The sequence below is a fragment of the Lathamus discolor genome, chromosome 21 (genome assembly GCF_037157495.1).
Source record: "Lathamus discolor isolate bLatDis1 chromosome 21, bLatDis1.hap1, whole genome shotgun sequence".
In the NCBI taxonomy this organism is placed as follows: Eukaryota; Metazoa; Chordata; class Aves; order Psittaciformes; family Psittacidae; genus Lathamus; species Lathamus discolor.
In genome coordinates this window covers 649,879-662,106 of record NC_088904.1, presented here as the reverse complement: position 1 = coordinate 662,106, position 12,228 = coordinate 649,879, and the positions used below count along the sequence as shown (strand labels likewise).

General features: G+C 53.1%; 1 long non-coding RNA gene across 1 annotated transcript; it reads right to left on the bottom strand.

Annotated features, from left to right (window-relative positions):
- Positions 1-9,214: 9,214 nt before the first annotated feature.
- On the bottom strand, positions 9,215-10,549 carry LOC136003318 (uncharacterized). Its single transcript, XR_010608057.1, has 3 exons — positions 10,330-10,549; positions 9,576-9,707; positions 9,215-9,335 (listed from the first exon to the last, which is right to left on the bottom strand). It is a non-coding gene; the product is annotated as an uncharacterized LOC136003318 (long non-coding RNA).
- Between the last annotated feature and the right edge of the window lie 1,679 nt (positions 10,550-12,228).

Below are 12,228 nucleotides of genomic sequence, written 5' to 3'. Positions count from 1 at the left end.
CCCGCAGGCGCCGCCCCTCCGGAACTCGACTTCCCGGCAGGCAGCGGGGAAGAGGCGGGGTCGGTGGGCGGGTGGGCCGCGCGGGGCACCATGGGAAGTGTAGTCCCGGCGGCGGCGCTGAGGGGGCCGGGGCGGGCGGAGCGGGGGCGCCGGGGCTCCCCCTGCCCTGCAGTGCGCGGCCGGGCTGCGCCGAGCCGAGCTTCGGCCCCCGGCACCCGCGTTCAGGGCATAAATGGGGCTGAAGCGGCTCTGAGCTTCAGGGGAACGGGCGCCGCGTTCCTCCGGCTCTGTGCTATTTATAGGTGTTTTCTTCCCCTTTCCAGGAAAACAGGATCAGCCTGGTTATTTCCGTTATCAGTGCCCGTCTGTCATTATTAGTGTTCAGTCCATTCACCCGTTTAGCTCCTGTCTGGAATTACCGTGGGTTATCCTGCTGATGCGTGTTGCCTTGACGCGGAACAGCGTTTTTGTTGCTAAGGAACCGCTCTTTGCATCAGGACTCGTTTCCCCTTCAGCAGCTGCTGAAGTCAACAGGAGCGGCTCCTGAGAGCCGGAATGGCCGTGGCAGAATTCCCGCACAGAGCCTGTCATGGATGCGCGCGACGCGCGCAGGGATGCAGCAGGAGCAGCCGTCTTCGGAGCATCTCTGCTGTGCCCGTGTTGTGTGAGCCTGGTTTCCTGTGTGCTGGAATACACGGGAGCATCCCGTGTCCCCTCCGCGCACGGATGTGTGAATGCACGCACACGGTCACAACGGTTGCGCTCTCTTCAGTTGACGGCACCGAGCTGCGCGGTGACGCTGCAGGGAAGGGATGGGATCCGGAGGGACCTGGACAGGCGGAGAGGTGGAACAATGGGAACCTCATGGAGTTCAACAGGGGCCAGGGCCTTCCCCTGCGTTAGGGCGGCCCCAGCGCAGATGCAGGCTGGGGGGTACGGGATGGAGCTCCCCATGACCCAGCCCAGACCCCTCCGTGTGCTGGGAGCACCCCCAGGGCAGCAGCTCAGGGAGGGGATCCTGCCCCTCTGCTGCGCCCTGGGGACCCCCCCTGCAGCCCTGATCCAGCTCTGGGGCAGCAGCAGGGACATGGAGCTGCTGGAGCGAGGGCAGAGGAGGCCATGGGGATGCTGCGGGGCTGGAGCAGCTCTGCTCTGGAGCCAGGCTCAGAGAGCCGGGCTGGGGCAGCCTGGAGAAGAGAAGGCTCCTGAAGGGGAGACCTGAGAGCAGCTCCAGTGCCTAAAGGGGCTGCAGGGAACCTGGAGAGGGGCTTGGGACCAGGGCCTGGCAGGGGTTGGAGCTGGATGAGCTTCGAGGCCCCTTCGACCCAAACCATGCTGGGATTCTGTGCTGCCAGCAATGAGCTGGGGCAGACGTGGTCCATTTGAACCTGTGTGTGTTGGTGTGCACGAGGGGCCGCGTCTCCATCCCTGCCTGTGAACCCGCAGCACTCGGGCTGTTCGGGCTGCAGGTCAAGGCGGAGGCTCGGGGACATTTCCCCTCCCTGCTGGCTCTCCGGTGTTGCCATGGTGATCAGATGCGCTCGCACTCTTACCTGAAGCATCTGTTAATGAAAGCTTCCTATGAATTTCCCCTCCACAGAATGCGGATGGAACTCACCGGAACACCAGGTAGGGTTTTTAGGTCCCAATTTACTCCAGAGCCTGCCCCCGCTCTCGGCTGGGCTCTCAGAAACATCACAGGGCAGAAACGCAGCCGATGAAAATGGCTTTTTCCATGGATAAAGAGTAATGAGAGAGTGAAGAGCACGAGGAGGAGCCGCAACAGCCTCTCCCTGCAGGGCCGGAACTCGCATCCCTCATCTGCAGAGCATCCCCCACAAGACCCGGAGACCCCCGGGCAGGGCGCTGCAGATAAAGCCTCAGGCAGTGTTCCAAGGGTATAGAGGGGAATGGAATCCCCACCAGTGGAAAGAGGAGCTAAAGCATGAGCCGCCGTGACGGGGCTGCCAGGTTGTGTGGCAGGAGGGTTAATTCTGTTTGCAGCTGCCCTTTCAGAGCGCCTTCCAGCCAGGCTGGCTCACGCAGTGCTGCAGGAGCAGCAGCATCTTCTTCACAGGGTACTTAAAAAGCAAGCGAATGGATGACCGAAAGTATTGGACAGGGACTTAAGAAGTCCAGGCTGAGACCTCACCCTTGCGAGAGACTCCTTTTGCAGCCTTGGCCCGGCCGTTCCCTCTTCCTCACGCTTATTTCCCTGCCAATAACATGGGAATAACCACTGCTCTTTACCTGTCTGCTTATGGAGACTGAACTCGCAACGGACAGCCTGGATTTGCTGGGCTTGTAAGGGCAGCCAAAGCCACAAAGCTTCAGTTCACAACCATAGCGTACCACGCTGATGGTAACACAAGGGCTCAGTTACATGGCTGGGGACGTTTTTAGCACGAAAGGCTCAGGAGGTCTCATCCGTTGTGCCACACTGGCGGTCTTCCCTCCGAATGGGGCAAAGTCTGGATCCGTGCTAAGGGTTCCAGAAGCAGATGGATAATTTAGGATCCGAGGCCATGCTTGCAGCCCCGAAAGCCAACGTCAAGGGCAGCGTGAGGGGCAGGAGGTGCTCCTGCTGCTCTGCTCTGGTGGGACCCCACCTGCAGCACTGGGGTCCTCAGCATAAGGACAAAACGGAGCTTTGGGGGCAGCTCTGTGCCAGGCTTTTCTCAACCTCTTCAGCTTTTAGGGCTTTGCCCGATCTCCACACGCCGGAGGACGATGGTTTCTGGCTGCCGGGCCCGGTGAAGCCGGAGCTGTCTCCTTAAGCAGCTCCACGAGGAATGTGCTGTACAAAGGGAACAAGCCTAAAAATAGTGTGAAATGGCACCGTGAGACGAGGAGGAACAATGAGCCCGTGCCCAGCTTGCTGCAGGGGCTTTTGTCCCGTAACTCCCTTCATCACGGGCTTGGGATGACATTTCCTGTGCTGATCCAGGGCACGAGGCCGCGGCTACCTGGGAGGAAGGATTGTGGTCAGACTGCACAAGGGGCACTGGGCTCACACTCAGTCAATGGGGTTGCATTTACGTTAGGCACCAGGCTGGCAATTCCAGCATTAATGGTGGCACTGCTGCCCTCTGAGGTTTTGTGGCTTTAATAGATCAGTGGGGGAGTGTGGCTCCTTCTTGCTTAGGATACATGGATCTTTCCTTTCAGCCAGCATCAAAGGGCAGGGATTTGCAGAGTCCTTCAGTTCGTTCGGCAATAGGTTTCCTAGGAGAAGCATTGCTCTGCTCCTGCCTCCCACATTAGCCAAGGTGATAAAGAGCAGCTTTGGATCCCTGCCTCTCTCAAATGGAAAGGACAAAAGACGGCCTCTGAGGCGAACAGTAAGATAGAGGAGCATCGGATCCGGACCTAAACCTTAGGCTCAGTTTGCTTTTGTGTGTTGCCTTTGTGTGTATTGGCAAGTCATCACCTCTGTCCCTGGCCACAGCTCTCCCGAGTAGCTGGGGCTGCCTCGTAGGAGCTCCAATACAAAAGGATGAGGGACGTACAAACCTCTAGACAGAGAGAGGACCAAGGCAGCCATCCTCCTCAAGGGCAAGAATCACTGTTTCCTTTTACAGAGGCACCGAGTAAGGCAGGCACTGGCACGAGAAGCTGCAGCAGGTCAGTAGTACAGAACCTGGGAGTCCAGTTGCTGTTCCACAAGGAAGTATTAGGACCCACTGAGAACCTGGATGTTACTGACTGGCTTCAAGGACTGTAAAGTCCTTGTTAACCACAAAGCGCAGAGATTTGGAGGGCAGGGGACTCCCTTTGCCATGGAGACCTCTGCTGTGACGTGCTCTGGTGCTCTGCTGCACCAGCTCCGCAGAGAGGGTACTGCTTTCAACTTAAGTGACCCAGTTGAAGGTCAAGTGGAAAGGACTTAGGCTCCATAAGCTGTAATAACAATGATGTGGGTGATGCTGAGCATCTCCTGTTTAGGAGAAAAGTAAGAAAGAAAGAAAATGCTCGACAGCACCAACAACCCAAATCGTTCTAAAGACATTTTGGCGCTCACTTTTACCACTGGCCTCGGTGCCCTTCAGCAGTTCCGTTTTCACCCCTGAACACCTCTGAGAATAGAGGCTCTGGGTGGTGTGGAACATCGGCTCGCTCCACGTTTAAAAACCCTGTCGGAAGCAAAAGGCCTGACTTTCAATGCAGTCCCCTCCAGGCATCAAGGTGTAAGCAGTCAGTGCTCTCGGTAGCTGGTGTGTGAGCCCTGGCCCTGCCACACGTTTGCTGTGGGGTTGAGACACAATGCACACCACAATAGTGGGTTTCAGGTGGGTGCTGTGCTTAGGGAGGGCTGCTCAGGGCTGCTGCAGCAGCCCCACAGCTTGGCTTCGTCACAGACACTTCTGCTGCTTTGCTCACATTTGGGATCCCTCCAAGGGGAAGGCAACAGAGGAGCAGAAGAAGTCAGGATACAACCTCCAGGGTACCAAGGTGCTTAAATACCTACTCAGCCTCCAGGTTTGCGTCGCAGGCAGGGCTCTCTGCGGGCAGCAGGACCGCTGCCCCACGGCACAGCGAGGGTGCAGGTCTGTGCTGGATGGCAGGCTATGATTTGTTGTCACCTTTATCAATCAGAACAACAAAATCATTAGTCTTCCACACAGAGGCAGACCACGAGAGCAGCGCTTCCTCCTCCGGGACACCCTCCTCTTATCCTTCCTCAGGTGCTCTCATGCTTTCAGTGCTGTTTCTCATGTCAGGGCTGGCCGCTGCCTGTCGCAGTGCAAAAGAAAGTAGTGTTCTTTGTGAGACGGTGTCAAACTGCACTGTAATCATCCGTGCAATCTGGTGACAGTACCTGGGAGCTTCTGCTCCATTGTCTCGCTCAGGAGGCTAGATACGCGTGTGAAACGTCAGGTAATGCTGTTTGCAGGGATAGCAGGGCTCAGCAGGGTCTCCTTTTCCCTTCCCCTGTGATGAGCTCCTCCAGGAGTGCTCTGTCAACCTGTCTATCAGTTGTATTTTTGGTCTAAAATAAGCAAACGTAATAGAGGCTCGGGAACGCTGGAGAAAAGGAATCAGCAAAGAAGATAATGATAGTGCCGGGTTTCCGGGAATCCCACTGAGAGACTGAGTCAAGTGAGAAAAACCAAACCTGACTGCAGTTGCCTTTTCTCTGAGGTTTTTGATGAGCAATCTTTATTTCATCCCGGGTTTAGCTTGGCTTCCACTGCCCGGCCCTTCCCTCTTAATACCTTGCATATGGCATGAATAAGGTGGGAAAGGACAATGCTGCCTCGCATCCATGGAAAGGATCTTCCATTATTCCTCCCGACTGCCATTGTCCCAGTGAGCCTTATGGACCTCAGCCACTGAAGTCAGACAAGGGGCAGCATCCTCCCCGTCTCCAAACCCAAAGGAAAGGAACAAAAGCCTCCTTCAGCAGCCTCAGCTCTGGGAGCTGCTGTGGTGAAAGGCTCCTTTCATAGGAGGAGAAAGCGTTCAGCCAAAGGAGCAGGTTTGCTGCTGCTGCCCCACGTCAGCTCCGCGGTCCCCCTGCCCTCCCTCTTCCTCTCTTTACCCTTTTTAACCTGGGTGCTTTCTCTGGGCACTTCAAGCAACCTCCAGATGGGCTGTTCCAGTCTGGGGATTTGTGCTGCTCAGGAGATAACAGCGCCCGGTGCCGGCCGAGGTCGCGAGTGTGTTTGTGATAGCTGGAGCTGACACCCGGGGATGTCCAGGTGCTCTTATGTGACAGGGGTATTAGTGGTGCTGCCATTGTGCAGGAAATCAGATAAAGCCGTGCTGCAGGTGCTACCCTGCACCCTGTTTGTCTAATGCCATCGCCAACTACAGCAGAACAGAGCCCAAGCGCTGCAGAGGGTGGTGTTTGCTTGTACGAGGTTGTCGTCACCCCCAAACTACCCTTTAAAGGGCAAAACTGAATCTGAACATAGCAGTGAGTGTGCACCCCTTGCTCACACTTTACTCAGGTAGCGGCCTCTGCCTGTCCGGGGCTTGGGTTTCCCAAACTAAGGAATTTCCTCTAAACCATCATGGATTTTCCCGTCTGCCCCATTGCAGTGTTCTCAAATGAAAACGTGTTGGGGGGTGAGGAAGAAGTGTTTAGAAATAAGCTGCCCACATCCATGCAATATTCTGCCATTAGAAGAGAAATGAATTATAAAGATGAATAAACTTGGGAAGGAGAGAAGCTGGTTTGGGAAGCGCTAACCTGGAGTTTCAGGTGACAGGAACACATCCCACTCCTTGTTCTGGCACTGCCCAGCACGGGGATCCGCCAGGTCCAGGAACTGCCATGGATTATTGCTGGACACTCACGGCACAGTCGAGGCAGAAGGAGAAACTGCTCAGGGTGAGCAGGGGATGAGGTCCTCTGCGGGTTCTACTCCAGCTGCAGCAATGTATTTAGTGGAAGACACATCCCAGGCTCAGGGTGTGCAAGGCTCTTGCCCAGGCTGCACGTAGAGGATCAGTCTCCGTAGGGCTGTATTTCTCATTGTGATACTTTTCAGGATGGGATCTGTCACTCTGAGTTTGTCCCGTCATTTTCAGCCATCGGAAGCTTATGGCTGCTGGTAACCCCGTGGTGCTGAGAGGCTGCTGTAGTGCCTCTGTAATTGTTTGGATAGATAGGATCTAAACTTAGCTACAGAACATAGGGGAAAATAACCTAGGTAGGAAGAGTGGGGCCTCAAGGGCTTAGCCTCCAGCTATGTTAGAAGAGGCTGAACATCCCGGAGTGATCCCCAGCTGCACTTCCAGCCTGTAAATTAGACAAACACTATTTCCTCTATAGCAGACCGCAGGGACGGGAGAAGGAACAGGGCAGCCTTATTGCTGTTATTTCCTTTGGTTTCAATCTCCGTCCTCTGCCCTCCACCTCCTCCTCAGAGCAGTGCTGCCCACTTTACCCGATTGGTTATTTATTGCAATGGTTTAAAGGGAGGCAGGGGGAAAAATGCTCAGTGCAAATTATATTTTGAGCTGTTGTGCTTTGCCTCTTTGGCGGATAATAAATCTCTCTGGCAATGCTCCTCTGTATGGGATTTGTCATTAAATGCAATTAAACAAACCCTGCAGGTGTCCATGATCAGGCCTGCAGCAGCCCATTCACAACTGCAATGTTATTACCATCCTGACAACAAAACACCAGATAGTTCCTGAGCTCCTCTGATCGATGAGCTTGCCTGACTTGGAAGTGGAGGGAGGAGAGAAGGGGGAGCAGAGTGGTTCAAATGCTCTTTAGACTTATTGATGGCAAAGTCACAAAGCTGCTCAGCAATCAGAGGGAAGGTGGGAAGAGAAAAAGGCAGAGGAACAGAAGGGCTGAGAGGGGAAAATGAGGGAGGAGTGTTTGGGAGCAAAGCGATAGAAGTGAGGCATTATGGTATCCATCTACCCAATGATCTTGCTAATGCACGAGGCTAGAATTTAGGAGGTATTTTAGGCATGATTCTCCTGTAACTTCAGCCTATTAACACTTCATGCTCCCAGTGTTAGAGTCATGTAGGCTCCCTTTGCATTCAGTGCCAAAATCCGTCTTGCGCTAAGACAGGACCTGACTGGTAGGCTGACTTGTTGTCCAGGGCTATCTGCCCCTGTTAACTGGAGCTAAGCGGTTGGATCAGGCACCAAACTAACTGCAAATCCCACCTGTATCAGCCAGAGGAGTCGGCTTTTGCAGAACGCGTGCTCCTTTCTATCTTCCTTCACAGGGAGGCATTTCCTGGCACGGCTCTCGGGACACGCTGCAGAGGCGTTGCTAACAGTATTTGTAGAAAGCACATGCACCAACATTAACACCAGAGCTGTCGTGGGCGCTGAGAATGGGGGAGCAGGGTTCACATCACCCACCCCAGGCAGCCTGCAGAGTCTGCAGGTCAGGGGCTCAGAGGAAGAACAACCTGCAAACACCAGGCAAATTATTCTGCCTGATTCATTTGCTGAGCTCAGCCTCAGGGTGCTCTCAGGATGAACCTCTTCCCTCTCTCTTCTCACCCCAGGAGTCCTAGCTCAGTCCAGTTGATTGCTGGGGCACATAGAGAATTGTAGTGACGAGGGATTGCTTATATTACTGCAGTGCCTTTGCAAATGCACAGCACCACAGAAGGCAAAGCTGGGCTTAGGCTGGATAAAGGGAATTCAGTGAGGAGGCTTCAGCAGTGCAGGTGCACATGGAGAGCGTAAGGGATGGTTATTTACTTCTGCAAAGAAAAAGCCATTGTCAGGGTCTTTGACTAAGTTTTTATAGCCCCATCTGAGATGCTCAGCAGGGCAAACAGCAGGAAACCCTGTTTGCTGGCATCAGAGGTGAAACTGGGATTATGGCAGCAGGAGCCAGGATTTCTGCTCTCAGTCCATGATCTCAGGCTGACAATTTCCCTGGCTCATACATCCAGACCTCCATGCAGCGCTGGTCTCTGGCTCTCAGGTTGCTAGGGCAGGCCAGGTTTCTATACCAAAGAATGTCCTCTTTCTTACTCTCCTACTCAAACACTGGAGGATTTCACTCTACCACTTTGTGTGTCCTTTCTGCATTGTGTTACCACTTCATCTGCTGGTCTGTGCCGTTAGCAAAGTGATGGGCAGCACAAAGTCAGCACTGGTCCACTGAAGCCCCATCCCTGGCAGTGTTCAAGGCATTGCATCTCTCTACTCCCTCCCATCGCCCTCGGTTTCTGCCTGGGCTCTGCTCTCAGACACGTCTGCCTCCTGTGGGGTTTGCACTGGGGTGACAAAGCCAACACAAAGGGATGTGCTCTCTTCTAGAGGGAAAGAGACAAGAGCTGGCATGTCCTGGCTGCCCCCCGGGGAGCCCCGTGACTGTAAATGAGTGTCACTGGGACAGACCTGCAGCTGGCGTAAATGATGCGAAGTCCACAAGGACCCCAGTGGAACTCTGCTGATTTACACCAGAAGAGCTGGCGGGGGGGGGGAAACCCCCTGGAGTTTCCATCAGTGGCTGTGAGAGTGGGGTAGGAGCCAGCTGCGTGTGTGAAGGGGTGCAGAAAGCAAGGGAAGGGAAGCACAGGAAACACGCGTCCTATTGGCTTGACTTCTCCAACAAACACTTTTTTTGCTCTCTTCTTTCCACTTCCCTCCTTCCCCGCCTCCCTCCCCATGCTGCTCATCTCCCTTTGTGCACCTCTTCCCTGCACTCTCCTCTCTAAACAGGTGCAGTTGCCACTCAATAGACTTTAATTACCACTTCAAGGGCTCTCACCAGGCTCTGTTGGGAGGCTGGAGATGAATTTTCCCGAGGATTATGCGGATGTCTGAGTCCTTTTCAGTGCGATGGCAATATTGCTGTCAGGCTGCATCCTTCGAGAGATTGTTGCTTCGTGTTCTCTCTGCTTAACAAAAACTGCTTCTGAGGGATAAAAAACCCTCCAGCCATTAGGTAGATTAATTGTCAGGACAGCAGATAGGTCTAAAGAAAAGTATTATGGACACTCAAAAAAAACGAGGGGTCTCAGTCTCTTCGCAAACATCATTTCTGCTCGCAAATAAGAAGTGGAGAGCTCAGCATCTCCAAAGCTTTCTATGGGAGACTGGGGTCTAAAAATACGAGTTGTTTTTAAGCACTTTACCTTCTTTGTTGCTCCACGTGCTTCCCATCACAGCCCACTGGGGAAATGCTCAGTAAATGCATCCTGCTGGTACCCCGGGGGATTCCTCCAGCGCAAACGTCTCCGCTGATTCCTGCCTTCAGCAGAGTTTGCCTATGATGGAGAGTTATTCCCAATGTTTAACTAGTAACATAGCATTAGTTTTAGTATTAAGATCCTCTTCAAGAGACAATCCTGGATAACACAGAGCAGAAGCTGCGGGATCTGCTTGAAACTGCACAGCATGTGAGCATGCACTTGTGTAGCGATGGAGATGCACACAGAGATGTATATACAGACTGATACCCGCACCACAGGAAAAGGAAGGAGCTGCAAATGGAATGGTGTCTTTTGGGGAAGATGTCCAAATATTCACAAAGGAATTTTGCTTTAGCTGAACATTAACATCTTTCATTTCCCTTCCTAAAATGACAAGCAGGAAGGAGATTGGTTTAGACCAAATTAAGCATCATTTTCTTCTGCTAAAATAAGTTTGTTTTCCTAAACAAGCAATTCAGCAAACAGGGGGAATAGTGTAACCAAATCTGCATTTTTGCATAGGAAACATTTTGCCTAGCTCCAAAACATCTGGGCACTGCAGCATCTGGCTGCCGTCTGCCATCGCTTCTGCCCTGGTCCTGCTGCACGCACCAGTGCCCATGGCAGAGGGCTCTGCCCTTCCTGCCTGTGCAGTGCAGCCTGTGCTGGGCATCCACACCACTGAGCCAGTCTGTACCTCTGGGTTAATATCCAGGCTCCTCGTATCCCGTGGGCATTAGTAACCATGGGACTCACACACCAGCCTGAGGTTCTTCTGTGTAGTCATGTCTCTGCACCCACATGGCATTCACATCCCATCGGATGCAGTCCACCTCTGTGTGCTGCTGCCTGCTCCCAGCTCTGGGCTTTTGGTGCTACCTGCAGCACAAAGAAGAGACGAGGGAAGGACAGACGGACAACACTGATGGGAATATGCTATTAAAACCCAGAGTAATCACAATTGCACTCCTGTCCTAAGTCTCTGCTTTCGGCTCCATGTGGGATGTGTTGTTCTTCCTCCCTTAGGCTCAGAGTGCAGCTGTGACCTGATGAAGTAACAAGGTGCAGGACACCACAGGCTCAGCCTGGGATGACACCGCTCACTGGCACAGGATCCATGATGGGAAAAGGCAGAGGCATGGTGATGTGCCCTATGGGAGACTTCTCCCTGTGCAAGCACAGCACACCAGCCCTCCTGACATCCCCGCTCTCATTTCTCAGGTTCTATCCCACTTCTCATTGTAGCTCTCCTTCCCCTTGTAGGAGTTAAAAATCCTCCTGCCTTCATCATCTCCTCCACCACCCCCTTCCTCCTCTTTGCCTTTTGCATTCCAGGCCCATGTTCTCCTGCCGTTTCTGTAGGACCGGGATGAACATTGATCACAGCCATCTCAAACCCATCGCTCTCTTTCCCCAAAGAGCCAATGAAAATGTCACCCATGAGATAATCATCATGTTGCTCACGTCCCTTAATTGCTCTCAAAAGTACGCGTGGAGGCTGCAGAGCCTCTTTGAAAGGCAGGTTCTGGCCTTTGGCACATTATTGACAGGCTTTTGATAGGCCCCTTTGTTGAGGAGCAATTTTGTCCCTTTTGCTGTGCAGTTTTTGTTGGGTTTGTTGGGTTTTTTTAAAGACAGCCCTTTTAGAGAGAGGAGGTCTTAAAAACAGAGCTGAGCTGGGAATGAGCAGGGCCAGACTCACCCCTGAGCAGCAGCAGCACACGCCTGAGGTGGGAGCTACCAGCACGGTCCACGCAAAACTCCATACACGAAATCAAAGCTATGCCGATGGATGGCTTCATCCCAGTTGGTTTTTATTCCTTCCCCTCTTAGACCTGGTAATTAGGTGTTTCCTTGCAGTGCATTGCTAAGCCATTAGATGTGTGTTCCAGTGCGTCCTCCCTGGTAAACAAGGAAGAGGAAGTAGACACTCAAGCTGTGCCGCATGGTATTTATATCTATATACTGTGTATATCTCGCTACTGTGCCGTTGGTATCTATTAGTGATAATTCTTCTGTTTGCTTCATGCCTGCTGATCAAAATGGGCCAAGATTCCCTCATCACCATCACAGGTCTTTGCTGGTGGGCCTGCTTGGAAGGGAAGATTGAGAGCAGAACAAAGCACGCTTGCTCTCCCATTGTCATGGACAGAGATCCTCCAGCAGCAGCGTGAAGCCTATGACACCTCCCTGAGCAGTTCCCTGCCACACACATGTGCTTTAAAGCCACCTCTTTAATACCACTTCATTTTAACACGGCCCCCGTGTAAGCTGGGGTCCCACTGCAGCAGATGCTGCGCGTACATCTCAAGTTAACCCTTTGCTAAAGCCTACAGCATGGCACAAGGCAGCACAAGCAAGCTCCAGCCCTCGCCTGAGTCGACTTCCAACACAATCCTTAGCAAAATCTCCAGCCTCTATGCAACCAAACCCCAATTCTTTCCTCTCTGAAACAATGCCCCTCGGAATGATTTGGCTGTTAATGAACTCTGACTGAGCTGCTGTATTTTGGAGCCACTGGTGTGCATTTTAACAAGGAGCTCTCTATGTGTGGATGTGCATCAGCAGAGCCAGCCCCCATAATGGAAGTCTGTTC